General features: G+C 39.6%; 1 protein-coding gene across 1 annotated transcript in view; it reads right to left on the bottom strand.

Annotated features, from left to right (window-relative positions):
* The window catches only part of LOC142187374 (plasma membrane calcium-transporting ATPase 2-like), a 112434-nt gene that overhangs the window by 63381 nt on the left and 36596 nt on the right, over positions 1-12457 (bottom strand). The window lies entirely within an intron of this gene.

Below are 12457 nucleotides of genomic sequence, written 5' to 3'. Positions count from 1 at the left end.
ATTGCCCCACACGTTAGTAAGGCCTTATTCACACACAGCAGTGATGAGAGCTTTCTGTGGATTTGGTTTATATATATACTCTGCCGGATTGACCGCGCCCCTTCTTTACAGTAGAACGCGTTACTCCGCATGTCACCTGCCGTTACAGGGGAAACCTCTTGTACTATTCCTGTTACTAATTAGAGATGAGCGAGTGGTGCTCCATCCAGTAGGCATTGGATCCAATACTGCGCTATTCCAAATACTCGCACTCGATCCAGTACCACTCGCTGTTCGAATGGAAAAGTTCGATGCAGAACCAGCAACGATTGGCCAAATGCTATACAGTCGGCCAATCAAGGCTGGTTCTTCTCCTACCTTTAGAAGTCTTCTCCGTGCAGCTTCCCCGCGGCCTCTTCCGGCTCTTCATTCACTCTGCCAGGCATCGGAGCCGGAAGACGCTCGCGGGGACGCTGCAAGGAGACGACTGCTCGTAGGATCCAGCCCGACCCTCACTCGTGGACTTGGTAAGTATAATTTGATCGAAGGTTGCCTACCCCTGAAACGAGCATTTCCCCCCATAGACTATAATAGGGTTCCATATTCGATTCGAGTAGTTCAATATTGAGGGGCGACTCGAAACGAATATCAAACCTCAAACATTTTACTGTTCGCTCATCTCTATTACTAATGCTTGTACTACTACTGATACTACTACTGATACTACTACTGATACTGGTACTACTACTGATACCACTACTGATACTACTACTGGTACTACTACTAATACTGATACTACTACTGATACTACTACTGGTACTACTACTAATACTGGTACTGATACTACTACTGATACTACTACTGATACTACTACTGATACTGATACTACTACTGATACTACTACTGATACTACTACTGATACTACTACTGGTACTACTACTGATACTACTACTGATACTGATACTACTACTGATACTGGTACTACTACTGATACTGGTACTACTACTGATACCACTACTGATACTACTACTGATACTACTACTGATACTGATACTACTACTGATACTACTACTGATACTACTACTGATACTACTACTGATACTACTACTGATACTGATACTACTACTGATACTACTACTGGTACTACTACTGATACTACTACTGATACTGGTACTACTACTAATACTGGTACTGATACTACTACTGATACTGGTACTACTACTGATACTACTACTGATACTGGTACTACTACTGATACCACTACTGATACTACTACTGGTACTACTACTGATACTACTACTGATACTGATACTACTACTGATACTGGTACTACTACTGATACTGGTACTACTACTGATACCACTACTGATACTACTACTGATACTACTACTGATACTACTACTGATACTGATACTACTACTGATACTACTACTGGTACTACTACTGATACTACTACTGATACTGGTACTACTACTAATACTGGTACTGATACTACTACTGATACTGGTACTACTACTGATACCACTACTGATACTACTACTGGTACTACTACTAATACTGATACTACTACTGATACTACTACTGATACTACTACTGGTACTACTACTAATACTGGTACTGATACTACTACTGATACTACTACTGATACTACTACTGATACTGATACTACTACTGATACTACTACTGGTACTACTACTGATACTACTACTGATACTGATACTACTACTGATACTGGTACTACTACTGATACTGGTACTACTACTGATACCACTACTGATACTACTACTGATACTACTACTGATACTGGTACTACTACTGATACCACTACTGATACTACTACTGATACTACTACTGGTACTACTACTAATACTGGTACTACTACTGGTACTAATACTACTACTGATACTACTTCTGATACTGGTACTGATACTGATACTACTAATGATACTACTACTGGTACTACTACTGATACTGATACTACTACTGATACTGGTACTACTACTGATACTGGTACTACTACTGATACCACTACTGATACTACTACTGGTACTACTACTGGTACTACTACTGATACTACTACTGATACTACTACTGATACTACTACTGATACTGATACTACTACTGATACTGGTACTACTACTGATACTACTACTGGTACTACTACTGATACTACTACTGATACTACTACTGGTACTACTAATACTGATAATACTACTACTACTGATACTACTACTGGTACTACTACTAATACTGATACTACTACTACTACTGATACTACTACTGATACTGATGCTACTACTGGTACTACTACTGATACTACTACTGATTCTACTACTACTACTGATACTACTACTGATACCACTACTGGTACTATTACTAATGCTTGTACTACTACTGATACTGATGCTACTACTGATACTACTACTGATACTACTACTGGTACTACTACTGATACTGATGCTACTACTGGTACTACTACTGATACTACTACTGATACTACTACTACTACTGATACTACTACTGATACCACTACTGGTACTATTACTAATGCTTGTACTACTACTGATACTGATGCTACTACTGGTACTACTACTGATACTACTACTGATACTACTACTACTACTACTGATACTACTACTGATACTACTACTGATACTGATACTACTACTGGTACTACTACTAATACTGATACTACTACTGATACTGATGCTACTACTGGTACTACTACTGATACTACTACTGATTCTACTACTACTACTGATACCACTACTGGTACTATTACTAATGCTTGTACTACTACTGATACTGATGCTACTACTGATGCTACTACTGATACTACTACTGATACTACTACTGATACTACTACTACTACTACTACTGATACTACTACTGATACCACTACTGGTACTATTACTAATGCTTGTACTACTACTGATACTGATGCTACTACTGGTACTACTACTGATGATACTACTACTACTACTACTGGTACTACTACTGATACTACTACTACTACTGATACTACTACTACTACTGATACTACTACTAATGCTTGTACTACTAATGATACTAATACTGGTAATACTACTACATTTATTACTGATAATACTACTGGTGATACTATTAATACTGGTAATACTACTACTGATACTGCTCCTACTCCACAAAATAATAATGAAAACGTTTTTCAAGTAAAACAGAAAACTATCAGTTAATAATATAAACAGGTAACTGGGTGGGAGAAGTATAAAAGCAGTATAAGGAGAGATATAAGAGGGGAGTATATAGAGGAGAGTATATAGAGGAGAGTATATAGAGGGGAGTATATAGAGGGGAGTATATAGAGGGGAGTATATAGAGGGGAGTATATAGAGGAGAGTATATAGAGGGGAGTATATAGAGGGGAGTATATAGAGGGGAGTATATAGAGGGGAGTATAAGAGGGGAGTATATAGAGGAGAGTATAAGAGGGAAGCATATAGAGGGGAGCATATAGAGGGGAGTATATAGAGGAGAGTATATAGAGGGGAGTATATAGAGGGGAGTACAAGATGGGAGTATATAGAGGGGAGTATATAGAGGAGAGTATATAGAGGGAGTATAAGAGGGGAGTATATAGAGGGGAGTATAAGAGGGGAGTATATAGAGGAGAGTATAAGAGGGGAGTATATAGAGGGGAGTATATAGAGGGGAGTATATAGAGGGGAGTATATAGAGGGGAGTATATAGAGGAGAGTATATAGAGGGGAGTATAAGAGGGGAGTATATAGAGGAGAGCATATAGAGGAGAGTATATAGAGGAGAGTATATAGAGGGGAGTATATAGAGGGGAGTATATAGAGGGGAGTATATAGAGGAGAGTATATATATAGAGGAGAGCATATAGAGGGGAGCATATAGAGGGGAGTATATAGAGGGGAGTATATAGAGGAGAGTATATAGAGGAGAGTATAAGAGGGGAGTATAAGAGGGGAGTATATAGAGGGGAGTATATAGAGGGGAGTATATAGAGGGGAGTATATAGAGGAGAGTATATAGAGGGAGTATAAGAGGGGAGTATATAGAGGGGAGTATAAGAGGGGAGTATATAGAGGAGAGTATAAGAGGGGAGTATATAGAGGGGAGTATATAGAGGGGAGTATATAGAGGGGAGTATATAGAGGAGAGTATAAGAGGGGAGTATATAGAGGAGAGCATATAGAGGAGAGTATATAGAGGAGAGTATATAGAGGGGAGTATATAGAGGGGAGTATATAGAGGAGAGTATATATATAGAGGAGAGCATATAGAGGGGAGCATATAGAGGGGAGTATATAGAGGGGAGTATATAGAGGAGAGTATATAGAGGAGAGTATATAGAGGAGAGCATATAGAGGGGAGTATATAGAGGGGAGTATAAGAGGGGAGTATATAGAGGGGAGTATATAGAGGGGAGTATAAGAGGGGAGTATATAGAGGAGAGCATATAGAGGAGAGTATATAGAGGGGAGTATAAGAGGGGAGTATATAGAGGGGAGTATATAGAGGGGAGTATATAGAGGGGAGTATATAGAGAAGAGTATATAGAGGTGAATATATATAGAAGAGAGTATAAGAGGGGAGTATAAGAGGGGAGTATAAGAGGGGAGTATATAGAGGGGAGTATATAGAGGGGAGTATATAGAGGGGAGTATATAGAGGGGAGTATATAGAGGGGAGTATAAGAGGGGAGTATATAGAGGGGAGTATATAGAGGGGAGTATATAGAGGAGAGTATATAGAGGAGAGTATATAGAGGGGAGTATATAGAGGGGAATATATAGAGGGGAATATATAGAGGGGAATATATAGAGGGGAGTATAAGAGGGGAATATATAGAGGAGAGTATATAGAGGGGAGTATATAGAGGGGAATATATAGAGGGGAGTATATAGAGGAGAGTATATAGAGGGGAGTATATAGAGGGGAGTATATAGAGGGGAGTATATAGAGGGGAGTATATAGAGGGGAGTATAAGAGGGGAATATATAGAGGAGAGTATATAGAGGGGAGTATATAGAGGGGAATATATAGAGGAGAGTATATAGAGGGGAGTATATAGAGGGGAGTATAAGAGGGGAGTATATAGAGGGGAGTATATAGAGGGGAGTATAAGAGGGGAGTATAAGAGGGGAGTATATAGAGGAGAGTATATAGAGGGGAGTATATAGAGGGGAGTATATAGAGGAGAGTATATAGAGGGGAGTATATAGAGGAGAGTATATAGAGGGGAGTATATAGAGGGGAGTATATAGAGGAGAGTATATAGAGGGGAGTATATAGAGGGGAGTATATAGAGGAGAGTATAAGAGGGGAGTATATAGAGGGGAGTATAAGAGGGGAGTATATAGAGGGGAGTATATAGAGGAGAGTATAAGAGGGGAGTATATAGAGGAGAGTATATAGAGGGGAGTATATAGAGGGGAGTATATAGAGGAGAGTATATAGAGGGGAGTATATAGAGGGGAGTATATAGAGGAGAGTATAAGAGGGGAGTATATAGAGGGGAGTATAAGAGGGGAGTATATAGAGGGGAGTATATAGAGGGGAGTATATAGGTATATAGAGGGGAGTATATAGAGGAGAGTATATAGAGGGGAGTATATAGAGGGGAGTATATAGAGGGGAGTATAAGAGGAGAGTATATAGAGGAGAGTATATAGAGGGGAGTATATAGAGGGGAGTATATAGAGGGGAGTATATAGAGGGGAGTATATAGAGGAGAGTATATAGAGGGGAGTATACAGAGGGGAGTATATAGAGGGGAGTATATAGAGGGGAGTATATAGAGGGGAGTATATAGAGGAGAGTATATAGAGGAGAGTATATAGAGGGGAGTATAAGAGGGGAGTATATAGAGGGGAGTATATAGAGGAGAGTATATATATAGAGGGGAGTATATAGAGGAGAGTATATATATAGAGGGGAGTATATAGAGGAGAGTATATAGAGGGGAGTATATAGAGGAGAGTATATATATAGAGGGGAGTATATAGAGGAGTGTATATAGAGGGGAGTATATAGAGGGGAGTATAAGAGGGGAGTATATAGAGGGGAGTATATAGAGGAGAGTATATAGAGGGGAGTATATAGAGGAGAGTATATATATAGAGGGGAGTATATAGAGGAGAGTATATAGAGGGGAGTATATAGAGGAGAGTATATAGAGGGGAGTATATAGAGGAGAGTATATATATAGAGGGGAGTATATAGAGGAGAGTATATAGAGGGGAGTATATAGAGGAGAGTATATAGAGGGGAGTATATAGAGGAGAGTATATATATAGAGGGGAGTATATATATAGAGGGGAGTATATAGAGGAGAGTATATAGAGGGGAGTATATAGAGGAGAGTATATATATAGAGGAGAGTATATAGAGGGGAGTATATAGAGAAGAGTATATATATAGAGGAGAGTATATAGAGGGGAGTATATAGAGGAGAGTATATATATAGAGGAGAGTATATAGAGGGGAGTATATAGAGGGGAGTATGAGATGGTTCCTAAATATTTCCTATTCTTTTTGTCATTCATGGTTTTAAATAAAAAAAACACCTACAAATTCTGCAACAAAGAAGCTGCTTTTCAGCAACAGGGACTTTTCCCTTAAATGGTTTGTTTGGGATTTTTATATTTTCTTTTAATTAAGCCAGAAAAAAAAAGAAAAAACCTGCTCCCCTGTCCCCATTTCTTTTGGTAGAAGTCCCCACCACACCTGACAGGTGAGGCCAATGAGCAGCCTCAGGGAAAAGACACCCGGGAAGGAACAGTGGAGCAGCAGGACCGATCTGCACTGGAGCGCGGGGGCTAGGAGTTCGGAATTTTATTATTTTGTTTTTTTATTTCATTTCTCCGACCTAATTTAAAAATAAATGAATAAATGACACCGGCCGTCAAGTCTCAGATCCACCTACGGCTGCAACTCATTCTGCTCTCTGGTTGTGGATGATATAATTATACTGGATGATGACGGGTGATGTTATAATGATGGATAATGACGGGTGATGTTATAATGATGGATGATGACGGGTGATGTTATAATGATGGATGATGACGGGTGATGTTATGATGATGGATGATGACGGGTGATGTTATGATGTGGATGATGACTGGTGATGTTATAATGATGGATGATGATGGGTGATGTTATAATGATGGATGATGACGGGTGATGTTATAATGATGGATGATGACGGGTGATGTTATAATGATGGATAATGACGGGTGATGTTATAATGATGGATGATGACGGGTGATGTTATGATGTGGATGATGACTGGTGATGTTATAATGATGGATGATGACGGGTGATGTTATGATGTGGATGATGACTGGTGATGTTATAATGATGGATGATGACGGGTGATGTTATAATGATGGATGATGACGGGTGATGTTATAATGATGGATGATGACGGGTGATGTTATAATGATGGATGATGACGGGTGATGTTATGATGTGGATGATGACGGGTGATGTTATGATGTGGATGATGACTGGTGATGTTATAATGATGGATGATGACGGGTGATGTTATGATGTGGATGATGACTGGTGATGTTATAATGATGGATGATGACGGGTGATGTTATAATGATGGATGATGACGGGTGATGTTATAATGATGGATGATGACGAGTGATGTTATAATGATGGATAATGACGGGTGATGTTATAATGATGGATGATGACGGGTGATGTTATGATGTGGATGATGACTGGTGATGTTATAATGATGGATGATGACGGGTGATGTTATAATGATGGATGATGACGGGTGATGTTATAATGATGGATGATGACGGGTGATGTTATGATGTGGATGATGACGGGTGATGTTATAATGATGGATAATGACGGGTGATGTTATAATGATGGATAATGACGGGTGATGTTATAATGATGGATGATGACGGGTGATGTTATGATGTGGATGATGACTGGTGATGTTATAATGATGGATGATGACGGGTGATGTTATGATGTGGATGATGACTGGTGATGTTATAATGATGGATGATGACGGGTGATGTTATAATGATGGATGATGACGGGTGATGTTATGATGTGGATGATGACTGGTGATGTTATAATGATGGGTGATGTTATAATGATGGATGATGACGGGTGATGTTATAATGATGGATGATGACGGGTGATGTTATAATGATGGATAATGACGGGTGATGTTATAATGATGGATGATGACGGGTGATGTTATGATGTGGATGATGACTGGTGATGTTATAATGATGGATGATGACGGGTGATGTTATGATGTGGATGATGACTGGTGATGTTATAATGATGGATGATGACGGGTGATGTTATAATGATGGATGATGACGGGTGATGTTATAATGATGGATGATGACGAGTGATGTTATAATGATGGATAATGACGGGTGATGTTATAATGATGGATGATGACGGGTGATGTTATGATGTGGATGATGACTGGTGATGTTATAATGATGGATGATGACGGGTGATGTTATAATGATGGATGATGACGGGTGATGTTATAATGATGGATAATGACGGGTGATGTTATAATGATGGATGATGACGGGTGATGTTATAATGATGGATGATGACGGGTGATGTTATGATGTGGATGATGACGGGTGATGTTATAATGATGGATAATGACGGGTGATGTTATAATGATGGATAATGACGGGTGATGTTATAATGATGGATGATGACGGGTGATGTTATGATGTGGATGATGACTGGTGATGTTATAATGATGGATGATGACGGGTGATGTTATGATGTGGATGATGACTGGTGATGTTATAATGATGGATGATGATGGGTGATGTTATAATGATGGATGATGACGGGTGATGTTATAATGATGGATGATGACGAGTGATGTTATAATGATGGATAATGACGGGTGATGTTATAATGATGGATGATGACGGGTGATGTTATGATGTGGATGATGATGGGTGATGTTATAATGATGGATGATGACGGGTGATGTTATGATGTGGATGATGACTGGTGATGTTATAATGATGGATGATGACGGGTGATGTTATAATGATGGATGATGACGGGTGATGTTATAATGATGGATGATGACGGGTGATGTTATGATGTGGATGATGACTGGTGATGTTATAATGATGGATGATGACGGGTGGTGTTATAATGATGGATGATGACGGGTGGTGTTATAATGATGGATGATGACGGGTGGTGTTATAATGATGGATGATGACGGGTGATGTTATAATGATGGATGATGACGGGTGATGTTATAATGATGGATGATGACGGGTGATGTTATGATGTGGATGATGACTGGTGATGTTATGATGATGAATGATGACGGGTGATGTTATAATGATGGATGATGACGGGTCATATTATGATGTGGATGATGACGGGTTACGTTATAATGATGGATGATGACGGGTGATGTTATAATGTGGATGATGACGGGTGATATTATAATGTGGATGATGACGGGTGATGTTATGATGATGGATGATGACGGGTGATGTTATAATGATGGATGATGACGGGTGATGTTATGATGTGGATGATGACTGGTGATGTTATAATGATGGATGATGACGGGTGGTGTTATAATGATGGATGATGACGGGTGGTGTTATAATGATGGATGATGACGGGTGATGTTATAATGATGGATGATGACGGGTGATGTTATGATGTGGATGATGACGGGTGATGTTATGATGTGGATGATGACTGGTGATGTTATGATGATGGATGATGACGGGTGATGTTATAATGATGGATGATGATGGGTCATATTATGATGTGGATGATGACGGGTTACGTTATAATGATGGATGATGACGGGTGATGTTATAATGTGGATGATGACGGGTGATGTTATGATGTGGATGATGACGGGTGATGTTATGATGATGGATGATGACGGGTGATGTTATAATGATGGATGATGACGGGTGATGTTATGATGATGGATGATGACGGGTGATGTTATAATGATGGATGATGACGGGTGATGTTATAATGATGGATGATGACGGGTGATGTTATAATGATGGATGATGACGGGTGATGTTATGATGTGGATGATGACTGGTGATGTTATAATGATGGATGATGACGGGTGATGTTATGATGATGGATGATGACGGGTGATGTTATAATGATGGATGATGACGGGTGATGTTATAATGATGGATGATGACGGGTGATGTTATAATGATGGATGATGACGGGTGATGTTATAATGATGGATGATGACGGGTGATGTTATGATGTGGATGATGACGACGGGTGATGTTATGATGTGAATGATGACGGGTGATGTTATAATGATGGATGATGACGGGTGATGTTATGATGTGAATGATGACAGGTGATGTTATAATGATGGATGATGACGGGTGATGTTATGATGATGGATGATGACGGGTGATGTTATGATGATGGATGATGACGGGTGATGTTATGATGATGGATGATGACGGGTGATGTTATGATGATGGATGATGACGGGTGATGTTATAATGATGGATGATGACGGGTGATGTTATGATGTGGATGATGACGGGTGATGTTATAATGTGGATGATGACGGGTGATGTTATGATGTGGATGATGACGGGTGATGTTATAATGATGGATGATGACGGGTGATGTTATAATGATGGATGATGACGGGTGATGTTATAATGATGGATGATAATGGGTGATGTTATGATGTGGATGATGGCGGGTGATGTTATGATGTGGATGATGACGGGTGATGTTATAATGATGGATGATGACGGGTGATGTTATAATGATGGATGATAATGGGTGATGTTATAATGATTTATGATGACGGGTGATGTTATGATGTGGATGATGGCGGGTGATGTTATAATGATGGATGATGACGGGTGGTGTTATAATGATGGATGATGACGGGTGGTGTTATAATGATGGATGATGACGGGTGGTGTTATAATGATGGATGATGACGGGTGGTGTTATAATGATGGATGATGACGGGTGATGTTATAATGATGGAGGATGACGGGTGATGTTATAATGATGGATGATGACGGGTGATGTTATGATGTGGATGATGACTGGTGATGTTATGATGATGAATGATGACGGGTGATGTTATAATGATGGATGATGACGGGTCATATTATGATGTGGATGATGACGGGTTACGTTATAATGATGGATGATGACGGGTGATGTTATAATGTGGATGATGACGGGTGATATTATAATGTGGATGATGACGGGTGATGTTATGATGATGGATGATGACGGGTGATGTTATAATGATGGATGATGACGGGTGATGTTATGATGTGGATGATGACTGGTGATGTTATAATGATGGATGATGACGGGTGGTGTTATAATGATGGATGATGACGGGTGGTGTTATAATGATGGATGATGACGGGTGATGTTATAATGATGGATGATGACGGGTGATGTTATGATGTGGATGATGACGGGTGATGTTATGATGTGGATGATGACTGGTGATGTTATGATGTGGATGATGACTGGTGATGTTATAATGATGGATGATGATGGGTCATATTATGATGTGGATGATGACGGGTGATGTTATGATGATGGATGATGACGGGTGATGTTATAATGATGGATGATGACGGGTGATGTTATAATGTGGATGATGACGGGTGATGTTATGATGTGGATGATGACGGGTGATGTTATGATGATGGATGATGACGGGTGATGTTATAATGATGGATGATGACGGGTGATGTTATGATGATGGATGATGACGGGTGATGTTATGATGATGGATGATGACGGGTGATGTTATAATGATGGATGATGACGGGTAATGTTATAATGATGGATGATGACGGGTGATGTTATAATGATGGATGATGACGGGTGATGTTATGATGTGGATGATGACTGGTGATGTTATAATGATGGATGATGACGGGTGATGTTATGATGATGGATGATGACGGGTGATGTTATAATGATGGATGATGACGGGTGATGTTATAATGATGGATGATGACGGGTGATGTTATAATGATGGATGATGACGGGTGATGTTATAATGATGGATGATGACGGGTGATGTTATGATGTGGATGATGACGACGGGTGATGTTATGATGTGAATGATGACGGGTGATGTTATAATGATGGATGATGACAGGTGATGTTATAATGATGGATGATGACGGGTGATGTTATGATGATGGATGATGACGGGTGATGTTATGATGATGGATGATGACGGGTGATGTTATGATGATGGATGATGACGGGTGATGTTATGATGATGGATGATGACGGGTGATGTTATAATGATGGATGATGACGGGTGATGTTATGATGTGGATGATGACGGGTGATGTTATAATGTGGATGATGATGGGTGATGTTATGATGTGGATGATGACGGGTGATGTTATAATGATGGATGATGACGGGT

Source organism: Leptodactylus fuscus, unplaced genomic scaffold, assembly GCF_031893055.1.
Source record: "Leptodactylus fuscus isolate aLepFus1 unplaced genomic scaffold, aLepFus1.hap2 HAP2_SCAFFOLD_211, whole genome shotgun sequence".
NCBI classification, from domain to species: Eukaryota; Metazoa; Chordata; class Amphibia; order Anura; family Leptodactylidae; genus Leptodactylus; species Leptodactylus fuscus.
This window is presented reverse-complemented; position numbering and strand designations above follow the sequence as displayed.